The sequence below is a fragment of the Stenella coeruleoalba genome (assembly GCF_951394435.1).
Source record: "Stenella coeruleoalba genome assembly, chromosome: 7".
In the NCBI taxonomy this organism is placed as follows: Eukaryota; Metazoa; Chordata; class Mammalia; order Artiodactyla; family Delphinidae; genus Stenella; species Stenella coeruleoalba.
The window spans coordinates 43,739,565-43,756,668 of NC_137153.1; the positions used below are offsets into that span (position 1 = coordinate 43,739,565).

A 17,104-nucleotide genomic window follows, 5' to 3' on the forward strand; every position below is an offset into this window, starting at 1 on the left:
AAGAAAAGGAATCCAAAAAGAGACACTTGCACCATCTCTGAAACCCTTCACTACATCTGTTCACATTCGGAAAGAAAAGATAATTATTTGGTAGCAAAACGGTGTCTCTCAAAGCTAACCCATCCTGAAATACCAGCTGGGTGACTTGGCATGATTCTTACAGATACATTTTGTGCATCGAAGAGTGGGGGTGGGGAAGGGAGTGCTGGACACCAGATTTTTAAAGTAAATTACTAAAAATACTAAATAGTCGGCACAGGCAGGCAGATCTGAGACACTTAACACATGAACTACTCTCCCAGTAAAAAAGGTTGAGGGAGTTCAGTGCTGGGGATCCTCTCCAGCCACAGACAGTGTTGCTGCCAACTGACCTTTGGCCTCAATTTAGGACACTGGCATGTGACTTACTTGGAGAGGCACCTTCACTTGTACATGTGTGGCTTGGCATTGATCTGTCACCACAGGCTAGGGACACTTTGATCTTAGATGCTAAGGAGGTAATGAGATAAATCAGAGAATGGTGAGCCTACCTTAAAGAACTTTACCTAGGACTACATCAGGGGACCAACATTCCCCTGATGAGAAAATAGAGGCCCTAAAAGGAAGTTGATGGCCTGGGGTCACAGGATTATAAGGGGTAGCACCAGGAGAAATATAGCTGATTTTCCCTCCAGTAAAAAAGCAAATTTCTGGCAGAGAAAACAAACAAACAAACAAAAACACCTTAAAATCCTTCATAAGTAGAGTTGAAAAAAGTACTACTTAGGCGTATCACAGTCTTCTGGCACTTTTGTAAGTTAGTTCTATAATCATTCACTGAACCTTCCGTGGTTCAAAATTCCAGAGAACTGACTGACAGCTAAACTTTGGGAAAACAACCTGTGGTTAAGTTTTTAACTGCTCTTGATGACTAGTTTATTCCAAGAGAGGCAGAGGAATGACAAATCAATTCTGTTGATGTAAATATCAGACCCACATACCATTCATATGCAAATGAACACAAAAAAGAAAGATACAGAGTAAAGTTAAGATATATAGATTGCCAACAGGCACATGAAAAGATGTTCAACATTGCTAATCATCAGAGAAATGCAAACCACAATGTCAGTGGTTTTGCAAATGAAAACCACAGTCTCACACCTGTCAGAATGGCTACCATGAAGAAGACCACAAAAAACAAATGTTGGCGAGGATGTGGAGAAAACGGAACCCTCAAAACGGAACCCTCGTACGCTATTGGTGGGAATGTCAATTGATGCAACAACTGTGGAAAAGAGTATGGAGGTTCTCAAAAACTATAAACAGAACTACCACATGATCCAGCAATTCCACTGCTGTGTATATACCCGAAGAAAACGAAAACACTTATCTGAAGAGATACATGCATCCCGATGTTCAAAGCAGCATTCTTTACAGTAGCCAAGATATGGAAGCAACCTAAGTGTCCATCAACAGATGAATGGATAAAGAAGATGTGGTGTACATATATACAATGAAATAGTACTCAGCCATAAGAAAGAATGAAATTTTGCCATTTGTAACAACTGGACTTGGCGGGTATTATGCTTGGTGAAAAAAATCAGACAGAGAAAGGTTATCACTTACCTGTGGAATCTAAAGAATAAAACAAATGAATGAATATAACAAAACAGAAACAGCACAGAACAGACACTTAGATCAATGGGACAGACTATAGAGCCCAGAAGTAAACTCACATACTTATGGTCAATTAATCTACAACAAAGGAGGCAAGAATGTGCAATGGAGAAAAGACAGCCTCTTCAAAAAGTGGCGCTGGGAAAACTGGACAGCTACATGTAAAAGAATGACATTAGAACATTTTCTAACACCATATACAAAAATAAACTCAAAATGGATTAAAGACCTAAATGTAAGACCAGAAACCATAAAACTCCTAGAAGAAAACGTAGATGGAACACTCTTTGACATAAGTCATAGCAATATTTTTTTGGACCTGTCTCCTAAAGCAAAGGGAACAAAAGCAAAAATAAACAAATGGGACCTAATTAATCTTAAAAGCTTTTGCACAGCAGAGGAAAACATGGACAAAACAAAATGACAACCTATAGAATGGAAGAAAATATTTGCAAATGATATGACCAATAAGGGGTTAGTTCATATCCAAAATATATAAACAGTTCATACAATTCAATACCAAAAAAACAAACAACTCAATTAAAAAATGAGACCAGTTATAACCTATGTGGAATCTAAAAAATAAAACAAATTAGTGAGTATAAAAAAAGACTCACAGATATAGAGTATAAATTAGTGGTTACCATTGGGGAGAGGAAAGGGAGGAGGGCAAGACAGGGGTAGGGGTCTTCGAGGTATAAACTACTATGTATAAAATAAACAAGCTACAAGGATATATTGTACAGCACAGGGAATATAGCCAATATTTTATAATAACTATAAATGGAGTATAATCTTTAGAAATTGTGAATTACTATATTGTACACCTGAAACTTATATAATGTTATAAATCAACTACACTTCAATTTAAAAAAAAACTTAGAAAAAAGATCAGAAAAATACATTAAAAGAAAATTTTAAAAACAAAATTTTTATGTATTTATTTAGGCTGCACTGGGTCTTAGTTGGGGCACCTGGGATCTCCGTTGTGGCATGTGTGATCTTTAGTTGCAGCATGTGTGATCTTTAGTTGTGGCATGTGAACTCTTAGTTGCAGCATGCATGTGGGATCTAGTTCTCTGACTAGGGATCAAACCTGGGCCCCTTGCATTGGGAGCATGGAGTCTTAGCCACTGGACCACCAGGGAGGTCCCTAAAAGAAAATTTTAAAAACAGATGCTCATTGTGGAAACACTATTAATCAGCTATAAAAAATGAGGTAATCCTACCATTTGTGACAACATGGACTTTGAAGACATTATGCTAAGTGAAATGAGTCAGAAAAAGACAAATACTGTATGATCAGATTGCACTAATGTATAGAAGTAGAACCTAATTAAAAAAAGAAACACAACTCACGAAAAAAAAGAAAATGCAAGTGAACAAAAAGAAGAAAATGAAAGTCATCTGCAATACCATGGTTTGGAGTTTCATTTAACATGACTTTTAAATGTACTTGGATTTTTAAAAAATGATTAGACCTCACATTGTTTTGTAACTTGCTTTTTTTTCCACTCAGCAGTAGACCACAAACATCTTTATAGAGCCATCATGTGATATTTTATATCACTTTTAACTACACCATAAAAATCTATCATTCAGATATATAATTTATTTAAATCTCTTATTATTAAAATACACAGGTTGTTTCCAAGTACTAACATTCAAATACCGCTTGCAACTTTTGTATACATTTCTTCGAATAGCTCCTTAATCCATTTCCTTAAAATAAACTCGTAGCTCTCAGTTCCTAGAAGTAGGACAGCTGGGTGAAAGGATCTGATATCTCCATTGGCTTGCACATCACCAGGTTGCCAGGGAAAGGCTGTACCAATTTTATGACCCTTCTCTGAAGCAGTGAGTAAATGAAGGTGCCTAAACCAGGCAACATAATTGGTCTTTACCTTTTGCCAAACTGAGAGATTAAAAAGCTAACCTTGGGCATTTCTCTAATTGCTAGTGAAGGTGAATACCTTTCCATCCCTCTGTTAGAATCTGAATTTCTTCTTTTGTAAACTCCCTGTCTGCCAGAAAGGGCAAACTGAGGGTCACTAAGATGGCCTCTGGAGACCAAATGTTCTCATCTCCGAGGGGACTTCACTGCACTGTTCCTGTGGGTGAGACTCAGCTCTGTAGTCCTGGAGAGGCAAGGACTGCCTGGGGCCTCTACCTGATCTTGAGACTTGCAGTGTGTAAGATTCCCCTTTACCTGAAGGGAGCCCTAAAATCTAATGCACAGTTTGACCCCATGCTCAGGTGCACTGGGAACCTAGTTGGTTATAGCTAAGTAAGTGACCAAGTAGCTTACCTCACAGGCAGAATCCCCACTGGGGTCAGTGAGCTATGCTACCTGTAACCCAGACCATTTCCAAGCCCAGGCAGCAGTCTTGCCAATGGGTTTTGTGAGAGAGCCCGAGTACAGCATATGGACAGTACAATGCTAAGTCACTGCTCTTGCTAGAGGATCGCCTGGGACTATACCCCAGCTGACAGTCATGATGCCTGTTTGGTACAGCCAGATTTGTAGAGATGTTTGGAATAGTCGACTGATTTTAGCTAAATGCCAACGATCAGATAAAATAAGAGTCACGTTTTCGGGTGTTTTTCCAGCCTTTGGAGTATATAAATCTAAGATTTAGCTGCTTATGCTGTCGGAGTTGAATCTTCTTAGGTCTTATGATAGAGAAAGAGGCATGCATATGAATGGGCCCTACCACCAACCACAGGATTTCCACACATCAGTGGGAAAGAGCAGAGGACAGGCATAACCCTGGGCAGCAGAATTCCCCTCAGTAATGGGATGGGGAGAATAAAGTTGGGGGGTGGGGTGGAGATTGTGTGTAATCAGCTTCCTGGAGAGTTTGGATAGTCTGAAAGAGCCTTCAGGTGATTAGTTGAGAATCACTGCTCTGTGTGGTCTAAAGTACAGACAACACACCCTCAGAACTGTTTATTTAGGATATCTAAAGACACACAAGAGTAGATTTTTTTTAAATCTATGCTAACAACAGAAAGAGGTTTCTTCTGTATTCATGTGGTTTACCCACCTCTCTTCCTCTCTTCTCACATTTTCCTAAATATACCCTCCCTGAATTTTCATGGCTTCCAACTCCGAAGTTAAAGCAGTATCACTGCATCTTTTAGGGTTTACTTCAGTTCACTAAAAAGATTAGCTGTGCTTCATTTTTTTCTGTTTAAAGAGAAATTAATTGGTCCCACCCCCAAACTGTTGTGTATCTAAACATCATGCTACTTATAAACAACTTTTTGTCAAAAGTGAGATTCCAAGGATGTCTATAAACAAGATTGAGGTCAGAACCATTCAGGCCCTCAAACCACCATGGCTTGTCAACTCGGTTCTTTTACAAAGCGTAGGACTAGAAATATTAGTTCTTTGCTTTATTTGTTGCAGACGCATCTGGAAAAATGGAATAGCTGAATAGCTCTGAATTTTCCCAGAGACCAAGTCACTTCTTTGATCTTCTTAGCTGTTCATAAAAGTATTGAAAAAAAAATACACACACCAAAAACAACACAAAAATCTCTTAAATGTGATACTTGTAACCAAAAGAATTTTAAAGCCATAAGTGCAATTGTATATTTTGGGAGAGAATGAAAAAGAAAGAAAGGAAAAAAAAAAAAACAAAAATGGAAAAAGAGTAGTACTGTTGTAGGGAAAATGGGGCATGAGAGAATGGTCATGTCCCAGGCCTAGAGTCCTTGGGATGGCTGGCCAAGTGAGTGAGCCATAGTAAAGTGAAAGTGGGTTTATTTACAGAGGTACACACTCCACAGAAAGAAGCAGCCCCAGGGGTGGGGTCCTCTTGGAAAGTGAGAGCAGCCCCTGAAATGTGGGGCTGGTTAGTTTCTATGTGCTGGGCAATTTCATAGCTAACAAGTGGAATATTCTATCTTGGAGAGGGGGCGGGGATTTCCAGGAATTAGGGCACCACCCACCTTTTGGCCTTTCATGGTTGGCCTCAGAACTGTCATGGTGCCTGTCTGTGTGTTGTTTAGCATATGCTAATATATTACAATGAGTGTATAATGAGGCTCAAGGTCTACGGGAAGTTAAATCTTCTGCCATCTTGGACCTAGTTGGTTTTAACGAGTTTTTGTCATATCCTCAGGATATGTCATTCTTTTAAAGGTTGTGCCTTGCCCCTGTCCCTCCTGTCTCAGTGCAGAAGGAGGGTCTTAGAGAAAGAATGACATTATGACAGTATAACCAAATCCATCAACACATTTTTCTTGGGCACTAATTAATGCAAAGTGCACTTTACACCACAAAAGTCAACAAGACTCTGCTTTCAAAAAGCTTTGCCATCACACAATAACTTGTCACTTTTTGCTAAAATTTTAAGTTATCAGTCTGTTTTCACTAACTCTTTTGTCTCATCCTGGACCACTGACCAGAATGCTCCACATATATTCCTAGAGTTCTAAAAAGAGCTATAACAGTTTTTAAATGATTCAGTTTCATTCTGAATAAGCCACATAAACTTTCTGTGCCTCAGTTTCCCAGTCTGTAATATAAGGTTACTTGATGATCTAAAAAGTCCCTTCTGGGTGAAAAAATTCTGTTTCATTCATTCATTTGTTCAACACATATTTATGTTAACTGTGTAATGTGTGCCGGGAACTGTATTAGGCACCAGGGATGAACCCGGGAACAAAATTGACAAAGCCCCCTCATGGTGCTTCCATTTCAGTGGAGGTAGATGGACTAAACAGTAAACAAACATAGAAGCAGAACGTTAGACTGTGACCAGTTCTGTGGATAAAGCAGGACAGGGCACTAAGGAGTGTCGCCGTGAAGCGTATCAGGAGATCAAAGAAGGCCTCACTGATATGGAGCCACTTGAGAACGAGCTTGAAGGAAGTGAAGGGGCAAGCTCAGCGCAATCTTGAGGAGGGGTCAGATCATGTGCAAAGGTCCTGAGGTGGGTCTGAGAGAAGGCAAGGAGGCCAGAGCAGAGTGAGCGAGGGCAGAAAAGGAAAAGATTGAGGTGGGGAGTGGCAGAGTCAGCTACTGTAGGAACTCTGACTAAGGACAAAGTACTCTCCTAACTTTACACTTCATTTAAATTGTACATTTCCAACATCAGAATTTAGGTTTGGTAAGATATTAACTCATACTATGAAAACATTAAGTTGCCATTTAAAAAGTAGCTACTTCCTGAAATCTAACCCTTCTGTTTCCCTGAACTTCATTAAGTAACACTGGAAATTTTCAGGATGTATCATAAAAATGATCATGACTCACTCAGCAGATGTCCATAGCCACTGCCAAAGGTAATGGTCAGGATTTGGGGGACCAGAGCCGTGACCACGGCACTGTCTGATCAAGCGGCCCCTGCCCCAGCACTGTGCTGTGCTCAGTGGCCAAGACAGCACAACATCGTATGAAATTCCCAAGAGAAAACTTCCCTGACACATCCTTTAAGCTCATTTTAAATTAACTGCAGTAGCACAAACTCCAAAGAACAGAAATAGTTACCTTTATTTTCTGGTATTACTATGAACTAATATAAACAGAGTTTCACAAAAAGTCTTGCTGAACTTCAGATTTATTATTCCAGAGATGCACTGAGAAAGGAAAGTCTTTGTGGGGTCATGAAACATTTGTCCAGAAAGTAAAGGAAGAAGCAGGGCAGGACCCCCTCAGAACCAGGTGTCCTGGCCAGTCCTCAGCTCCTGACCTCATCCTCTCCTCTTTTTTTTTTTTTTTTTTTTTCCCGGTACGCGGGCCTCTCACTGTTGTGGCCTCTCCCGTTGCGGAGCACAGGCTCCAGACGCGCAGGCTCAGCGGCCATGGCTCACGGGCCCAGCCGCTCTGTGGCATGTGGGATCTTCCCGGACCGGGACACGAACCCGCGTCCCCTGCATCGGCAGGCGGACTCTTAACCACTGCGCCACCAGGGAAGCTCCATCCTCTCCTCTTTAAGGCCAGTCCTCAGCCCCTTCTCAGACTGTGGGTCCCCTACCCTGCAGCAACCCACCATTGTCAGCAGGGCTTCATAAATGATGCCTGCAGAGCCCCGAAGTCCTACTGCATCTAAGTCCTAAGAGTAGGGGGTGCGAGGGGGCAGCAACTGTAGTTGTTACTAGCATTACAGAGCAGGCCTCGTCGATAGCCATCCTTTAAGAGTGGCATGATTTCCTCAAGCTCCAAACTCATTTCATAGATCCTTGGTAACAAACTTTTCTAACTCAAATTTTAGGAATTAGAAAGAGTGTCACCACGAAAGGCTGGGTGTCAGGCTGCCAGAGGTCTCACAGGGCAGCATTTCTCTCCATGAATTCACCATGTTTCTGAGGTCATCTACCCCAACCCACTTCAGCACTGCTCAGACCCAAGAATGATGACTCGTACTAGTAGAGTTCCCAGAAGCTTGTGGTATAAGCCTACGTTTCTTGGTTTTCGAGAAGAAAGGCAGCTGCCGGGAGGACCTGAAGCTCCTGTTTTCTGACCAGCACGTTCTTTCCCCGCAGTGGTATAGCCATGTGGTTAGGAGCTGGGAAGCTGCAGCCAGACTGCAGGCGTGCTGAGAGGGAACTCAACCCAGATGGAGGGAACGTCCATCTGGCCTTAAGCCCAGCTCTTAAGCAATGATGCTCTAGTCCCATCTCAGCGCCCCACAGAGTGGCATGGCATCTACATGCAATGGCCATTTCATTGGGTCAAAGATGTGACAAGTAATAGAGCAGCATTCGACCATGACACATCTACTACCTGGGCCTCGCCGGCTTGTCTAAGAAAAGGGACTGACCCAGATTCATTCATACATTTGACATTGATAGACACTGATTTGACATTGATGGGAAAAAGAGATGAGTCCGCTTGCTCTTCAGTCACACACAGACTGGTCAGGAGTTTATGAGACTATCAAGCAGTCCATGCTACAGCAGCAGTGGATGGAGAGCGATAAAGAAGCACCTAGGGGTGCTGGAATTCCTTCGTGGTCCAGTGGTTAGGGCTCCGAGCTTCCACTGCAGGGGGCACGGGTTCGATCCCTGGTTGGGGAACTAAGAGCCTGCACGGTGCAGGCAAAAAAAAGAGAAGCATCTAGGGATAGCACCTAATCCAGCATGGGAGGGGGGTCAGGAAGACCTCCGGGGACAGGCACGCCATGCACAAGCCTTCCAGAACTACACTGAGGGAAGGAGTCGGGGAAAAAATATTCCGGGCAGAGAAAACAGCACATGTAAAGGTGCGGAAGGGCTTCCCTGGTGGCGCAGTGGTTGAGAGTGCGCCTGCCGATGCAGGGGACACGGGTTCGTGCCCCGGTCCGGGAAGATCCCACATGCCGTGGAGTGGCTGGGCCCGTGAGCCATGGCCGCTGAGCCTGCGCGTCTGGAGCCTGTGCTCCGCAACGGAAGAGGCCACAACAGTGAAAGGCCCGCGTACCGCAAAAAAAAAAAAAAAAAAATGTGCGGAAGCGTGACCCTGTGGGAGCCATAAGGCAGTTCCATGTGGATGAAGGACAGGGTTCACGACGGGCAGGGTAAGAGGAGAGGGAAAGGGAGGGGCGGGGTCCACATCATGAGGGACCTCGCAGAAAGGCTCGGGTTTATCCTGAAGACAGGGAAGCACATTAAAAGATTCTAAGCTGGAATCTTCAAGACCTGATTTGATTTTCAGAGATCACTCTGGTAGTGGTTAAGAGCTGACTTGGGAGAAGGATGCTAGATGGGTGTCAGGGAGGCAGGTTGTGGTGCTATTACAGTCATCAAGTCGGAAGAAGGGGGCAGGGGCAATAAATCCCAGGGAGAGTTAAGAAAGGAGAATGGACTGAGGGTGGGTGAGAAAGAGAGATCTGGGATAGCTCCTGTGTTCCTCATTTGAGCAAACTGGCAGAGCCAATGACCACAATGGGAACCGGGATGTCGGTTTTAGACATGGGGAATTTGGGATGAAGAGGAACAGCAGGCAGCGGCATATATGTGCCAGGAGCTCAGGAGGTCTGGGCTGAGAGAAGTTTGGGCAGGCATTCTGCCATGAGTACTATATCACTCCATAGGCACTGCAGCCTGCTGACATGTGCCGAGTGCCCGTGGAGTGCCAGATATCTTATCCACATTGTCTAATATGGTCCCTCAGCAACTGTGAGATAGGGACTACCATCCCATTATACAGATGAGAAGACTGAGGATCAGAGAGGGTAACTTGCCAATGCCCTGTGGCTGGTAAGTGGCCAGATTGGGAGTGAAACCCAGGGCCCCTGATGTCAGGGCCAACTTCCTCGCACCCTGCTGCTTCCAAATAGGCATAGCATTTTATAGCCACTCCTCATCCCAAAACCCACATTCACCAAATGGATTAAAAAAGTTAAATCGCACTTTAAAACAGTCTTCAAACTGTAAGGTATATATGCGAGGACTAGATAGTCAACCTCTAATTTCCCCTAAAATATCCTTGATTTTGGCAAAATTTGTATGACAGATAACCTTTAAAGTATGGGTTGATGTCAAAAACCCATCACCAGGCATCACCAACCCTTAAAATGTAACTGATTCCTTATCTAAGCAAATAAGGCTTTTATGAAACATAGCAATTCTTAAGACCAGTCTGGAGGCTGGTCTTTATCCCACCACTATTATAGAACTGTCCTGCACGTATCTGCGTAGCTCTTGCATGTAACCGACTGTCCACAATGATTCGTTTCCTTCTCCGCTTCTCAACCAAAAATTCAAACCTGGCAATCCTGTAGGAGGACACTGTCTTCGACCAACATGCCTTCTTCATGAACTAGGCCACAATGTGTACAATTTGCTTTGTAATTTTACAGTAATGGTCATGAAAGGATGACGAGGTTAAGGAATAATTAAGTGTTCCATACATGTCAGTCTGAGCAACAGCTCAGGCAGTTCACACTGTTCAAAGATGGGCTTCCCCAGATTTCTTCTTAAGTCACGAAAAGAGAATGAGAGAGAACCCCAGCAGCACGCACGCACAGCAGCCTTGCCAATTCATCAGAAGGTGGATTGACTTCTACGACAAAGACTAAAGCAGAACCTGAGGAATCTGGGAAGTGATTGGCTCAGAGAGTGTGATATCACTTTGATAGTTCTACGCAGTGGGATATACACACTTACTTCGAGAACCTGGTCTGGCTCCCAAATATATGTAGTGCTTGGAGAGAGAGAGTTTCCCGTCTTTGCATGTTCCCAACATCCAATCCCAAAGCCCTTTGGTTTCCAATCTACACTTAAAATCAGACTCTGCCACTTTCTGCCGTAGACAAGATTCACTCTATCTGCCTAAGCCTCAGTTTACTTCTTTGCAGATTTAAGGCAACAATAGCTGCCCTGCACTGCCCTGCCCAGCTCACAAGGGCCACTGTGATAATTAAAGGAGGCAATAGATGAAAAGACGGTGTACACTGGGAGCAACTCTATACCTGTGAGCTGCCGTTATTCATGAGATTGATACCAACTTACTTCATGGGGCATGTGGACCCTAAACATAGCCAGTTTCTTCTACTGAAGATTTAAACCTACATCTTAAAACATAATAGATATTCTAATGTTGTCAGAGTCACTCTTCCCTACCAAGGGAAAAAAAGCATTCTAGAATAAGAGAAGACCTAAACGCTCCAGATATATGTGAAAAAAATGACAAAAGACCATAAAGACCATTTTCCTCAAAAAAAAAAAAAAAGATGTCTTCTTTATACTGGCTCAAATTGAAGATTCTTTTTATTGCAGTACTTTAAAATCTTTAAAAATCTTGCAGGTGAGATAAAATGTCCGTGGTCCTAGGCAATATCTGAAATTTTTCCTTTGAACATAATGCATTTCTTTTGTAATCAAAATTTTTCTCCAATGAACTTAATCAATTTAAATTAATTTAGCATCTATTTCTTGAGCATCTTCTTTGCATTAAGCATTTTTAAGTAGCATAGGAGAAAGGGAGATAAGGAAAATCTTGTTTTACACGAAGATTATGATCTAAGGAGACTGAGATAAGCTCACAAAGAACTGTAATATGCTAAGGGTCATAAGAGAGGTCAGAGGAAAGTGACAGCTATAACTAAGGGAGTTGAGAAAGGCTTAACAGAGGAGAATTGGAAGAAGGAAAGAGGGAAGACTGATTTAGCCTAGAAGCAGAGAAGAGAGGAAATGCAGAAGCAGAGAAGGGGGACCACGCAGCAAGTGTTCGAAGTCTGCCCGGGGTTTTGGTTGTGCTGACATTAGGACAGAAGTTTTAAGATTTTGTTAAAGCAGTTAGTACATGCTTGTTACTAAAAGACATAACAAAGATACTTTGTTAGTTTATACAGTTGAAAATGAAGATGCTAACTCCTGGAAGAGGGAAAAAAAGAAGTGAGTTTGAGGAAAGGTCCCGATGAAACAAGATCGGTCAAATGCTAATGTTCATAATTGTTGAAGCCGGAGGGGGGGGTATACTCTCCACTTCTTTGGATGTCTGCAATTTTCCATTAAAAATGGCTAAAAAAGAAATGAAGGCCATTCAGTCTGGTCAGCTGATGGCTTCTCAGGTGATGGTGCTGATCCGATAAGAACATTCTAACCTCTAGGTCAGTTGGAGGGAACGGGCAGGGCTGAGGCTGCAGCTGACTCCACAGGCAGAAGTAGATACTGCACAACATAACTAAGGGCTGTTTTCGGTTCCCCATGCCTCTCGCTCCATACTTCTTTCTCAATTTCCCACTGGGAGGAAGGGAGTAGCAGGGGTCTGCTACTGGCCAAGTTGGTGCTAAGTCAGTCTAAGAAAAACGAAGCCAACTATGTTGCCCTCAATGTACAAATAACTGTAGGAGTTATTTTTGGTCAAGTCAAATTTTTTTAAATTTTTTAATTTTATTTATTTATATTTGGCTGCGTTGGGTCTTCGTTGCTGCGCGTGGGCTTTCTCTAGTTGCGGCGAGGGGGGGTCTACTCTTTGTTGCGGTGCGCGGGCTTCTCATTGTGGTGGCTTCTCTTGTTGTGGAGCACAGGCTCTAGGTGCGCAGGCTTCAGTAGTTGTGGCGCGGGAGCTCAGTAGTTGTGGCTCGCGGGCTCTAGAGCACAGGCTCGGTAGTTGTGGCACCCAGGCTTAGTTGCTCCGTGGCATGTGGGATCTTCCCGGACCAGGGCTCGAACCCGTGTCCCCTGCATTGGCAGGCGGATTCTTAACTACTGCGCCACCAGGGAAGTCCGGTCAAGTCAATTTTAATATTTGTTTAGTACTTGCTAGAAAATATTAATAAGCAAAGTGAAGAGAATTAAAAACCCACTGTACCCCGCCACCAAGAGAAAAACCACCCAGCGTTTGGCACATCCTTTGCCTCTGTCCACGCGTGTGCACATCTGTACATACACGCACATGCTTTCTCTCCTCGTCACGGTAGGATCACAGTCTTGGGTAACATGTTTTTCAATTTTAAAACTGTACTTCATGGCATTTAATGAAACAGCGATTTACAACATCAGTTTAAGGGCTGCACAGTAGTCCATTAGAAAACAGTCTGATCTGTGTGGATGGACCTAGAGACTGTCATACAGAGTGAAGTAAGTCAGAAAGAGAAAAACAAATATCGTATATTAACACATATGTGGAACCTAGAAAAATGGTACAGATGAACCAGTTTGCAGGGCAGAAATGGAGACACAGATGTAGAGAACAAACATATGGACACCAAGGGGGAAAAGTGGCAGGGGGGTGGTGGTGTGATGAATTGGGCGATTGGGATTGACATGTATATACTGATGTGTATGAAATGGATGACTAATAAGAACCTGCTGTATAAAAAAATAGATAAAATAAAATTCAAAAATTTTTTAAAAAAAGTCTGATCTGGTGCTTCTAACCTTGGACAGGGGCTTACGTCAAACAAATATTGTTCAGTAAAATGCTTTGGTCTGAGAGGGCTCTCTCTCTCAATATTACTTTGAGTTAATATATACTAGTATCATATATACTAATTTAGAAATAGGATGCAGTAATTTGTTTTAGCAGGAGAGAGGGAGTGATGGTAACATTCTAACAGAAATAATCCTATCTTCCTTGAAAAAGTATAGGTTGTTGGGATTTTAGTTTTTTGTTTTGTTTTCAGGTTGTAAAAGCAAGACATGAATGCTGCAAGGCAGGCAGACATATGTTACCACAAAGAGTAACAAAGATAATTTCCCTGCCTTCCTTCCGACTCCACTGTCCAGAACTGGCTACTGTTGATAGTTTGGTATGTCTGTCTTCCAAACATTTATAAGGCTAAATATGTATGTAATTTCTATCTGGAATTTGTGTTGACAGAACAAGGAGCCACGGAAGGAATCCAGTGAGTGATCCCACCTACCACACAGCAGCATGCAGGGCACTGGGCTCTGGCAGAGGCTGAGGAAGGACCACTCACAGGGACACCCCTCTGAAAGTGGAAAGTGAAAGAGCACCAAGGCTGGGTGCTCTTATTCACCAGTCATATAAACTCATAAACTCAAGGCTGCTCAACCACAAACAGAAATGATCATGGAGGACAGGAAGGCAACAACACGCCTCCCTATTCTTTTGCAAATCACTTCTCAAACACTTGCAAACTCTCACACAAACCCCTCCACACTTGGCATGGGGTCCCCATGGGCACGTCTCCGAATGCGTGGGTCCTGTGTGCCACATCACTGCTACAGTCTGGACTTACGCACAGGTCACCTCTGCAGGAACAGAAATAACCAAAGGCATCTGAGAGCCTTGCCAGTTTTCAGGAGGCCAGCAGGGCTCATCATGCCTTATGTGGGGACCTAGTTCTTGGTTTCCAGAGTGGGGTCAAGCTTGGTTGCAACTACCAGAGGTTAACCATCCATGCATGGTGTGGTGTGTGTTCCCATTCAGAGGAAGGGTCACAAACAAGAAGCAGGCCCAATGATTTAAGCCTCTGAAGCATTTCCTACACCGGTGGCTCTCAAAGTGTGGTGCAGGGGACTCTAGGGATCCACAAAGTCAAAACCACCTTCGTAACAATGCCAAGATGCTATTTGACATTTTCACTCTCACATTTTCCGGAGTACACAGTGGAGTTTTCCAGAGGCTATATGACATGTAATACTGCAACAGACTGAATGCAGAAGCAGATATAAGAATCTAGCTGATGAAAAAGCAAATGAAAAACAAAAAAGGAATCTAGCTGCTGTCTCTTAAACCTGACATTAAAGAGATTTGCAAAAATATAATTAATACAATGTCACTCATCTCAGTAACGTTCTGTTTTGAAAAGGATGGTTATTTTCATAAAGATACGTTATGTACAATACGTCCACTATTATGTCTAAATGCATTACTAAATATAGTAAAATATTCTCAGTTTTAGTTATATTTGGCAAATATTGAAATATATAACCCACATAAAAGTTCCTTAGTATACTGATTTTTAAGAGTCTAAAGGGGTTTTTGAGCACCGCCCCCAGAAAAGTTTGAGAACTGCTACCCTAGAGGCTGTCCCCGACTCCCTACCCCCATCCCCGCCAAGACACACACACACACACACACACACACACACACACACACACACACACACACACACACACACACACACACACACACACACACACACACCGCTGTAAGGAGGGTTATGTATGTGGCAGGAAGGAAGATGTGCCATTCTGATGTGCTGGCTGAATTAGTTAAGGCAGCCCGTGCTCCTTCCTGGATCTCTGAATCTATTAGGATGGGCTCTATCCCCACCCCTTCCACCGAGGGTCTCTTCCCCCCCCGCACTCCGTTTTCCTCTTACCACTTGGTGTGTTTTCCCCCATCTGTCAGAACCTCTGAGGATTTCCCTATCCCGCCACCCCCAGCTCGGCGAGGACTCCCCGGTGAGGCCCGCACACCCTCCCTGAGGTTAGGACTCCCCAGTTCAGTCGGCCGGAACAGTCTCAGCGTGGACTCTGGGCGGCCCGCACAGCCCAGACAAAGAAGGCCTAGGAGAGCCATTTCCAGTCCCCAAGACCTGTCCTCGGCTCAGCACAGGCTGGGGACAGGGCGAAGGGGTCAGTCCCCAGGAACTAGTCCCCGATTTTCCCCTCGGCCTTCCCCGGATCCCCGCCCCGGGCCGCCCGGCGCGCTGCAGTCCGGGCAGTCCAGGCTCAGGGAAGGTGCCCGGGGCGCCGCGGACTCGCGCCCACCCTGCCAGGGCCAGGGCGGCCGGCGCTCCCGCCCGGGGCCGGACGTCGGTCGGGCCGCGACGTACTCACTTACCGCGAACTGCACTGCAGGCTCCGACCGGCGGCCGGGAACCAGGCTGCGGGGCACGATCCCGTGCGCTGCGCGATTCCAGACGCCGAGCTCCTCCCCTTGTCGCCCCGGGGCCACCGGCCGAGGGGCGGAGCCGGGGCGGGGCGGGGTCTGCGGGGCGAAGGAGACCTCGCCCCCCGCGGGAGGGAGGGTTGCTAGGGGCCAGCGGCAGGCTCCTCCCATGCGGGCCCAGGCCTGGGACTCGCTCACTCGGCCTTGGAGTGTGACTGTCCAGCTCTCTAGGAGGGGAGCCGAAGGGACGAGGGGAAAATGCCACTTTTTAAAATGATTTGGCCGTCAAGCTGGAGGCTTCCCTATCTGGCACCCCGGTACGTGTGGTCACCTCCCCTCTCTCCCTTTTGCCCTCACCCCATCGCCACTTTAATGCCTTGTAAAGCGTGCTGAGTGACCTGGCGGGACTTCAACGTTTTCGTGGCTAGGAGTACAAAGTTTCAATGTTTAATCAACTTATTTATTTTTAACGTGTAACAACTCTTCCTAATGTACGCTGTTCACCCTGTCAGAAGTCAGAGAAATGGCTCAGCATACACTGAGAGGGCCTTCTTCACCGCGCCTACTTTCCGTAGGTTGGTTGGAGTTGCGCCCGCTGAGGTAAATGTGGGTGATTAGATCTTTCTAGATGAAAGGTGAGGTTTTCCTGCCCAACTTATATAGAGAGTTATTGTCGTTTTCTATCTTATCTGAATAAACAGCTTATAAGATGACTAACTAATAGCTGATACTGATACTGACCTCTACTAGTTACCACGCTCCTACTCTTTGCAGGCTTCGATGATGGGGTCTTTACATATGTTATTTAGTTCGGTTCCTCCAGTTGCCCCATGAAGTGAGGAATATGACCCTGTTTTACAGACATCCATAGCTGGGATTCAGTCCTCAGCTCTATCTGACTCCTAAGCCCACACTTCATCATGTTGCACTGCAGGGTACAGCTATTCCCTGGTTATATTTAATTTTGAAAGAGAACATATTTGCTATATTTCATATTACTATAGTAAATATTACGTATTTACTGTATGGGAGAAGACTTTCTTCCCACCCACTTCCTAAAGTCCTTGCATTCACATTCATTGAGCAAACTTTCCTTGAGTGGCCACCATATACCAGAGGCTCACCACAAACCCCGAAAAATAATACTGGGGTCGCCTCGGAAGTTAGAGTGTAGGGAAAGCTGAGGGGTAGGGAGAAAAGACATCC

General features: G+C 44.3%; 2 protein-coding genes across 3 annotated transcripts in view; one reads left to right on the top strand and one right to left on the bottom strand.

Moving 5' to 3' along the window:
• Nucleotides 1-15,983, bottom strand: part of ACO1 (aconitase 1) — a 60,885-nt gene extending 44,902 nt beyond the window's left edge. Inside the window, exon 1 of the mRNA XM_079927911.1 lies at nucleotides 15,851-15,983. The gene's annotated coding sequence lies outside the window, so the exon portion shown is untranslated. The remainder of the gene's footprint in view (nucleotides 1-15,850) is intronic.
• LOC307189655 (uncharacterized protein) overlaps nucleotides 1-17,104 on the top strand; it is a 2,229,222-nt gene that overhangs the window by 37,550 nt on the left and 2,174,568 nt on the right. Inside the window, exon 1 of one of the 2 annotated variants that reach the window (XR_013829264.1) lies at nucleotides 16,145-16,215. The exons of the other annotated variant lie outside the window; for it this stretch is intronic. The gene's annotated coding sequence lies outside the window, so the exon portion shown is untranslated. Of the gene's footprint in view, nucleotides 1-16,144; nucleotides 16,216-17,104 lie in introns of those variants that run through there. 2 annotated transcript variants of the gene reach the window in all.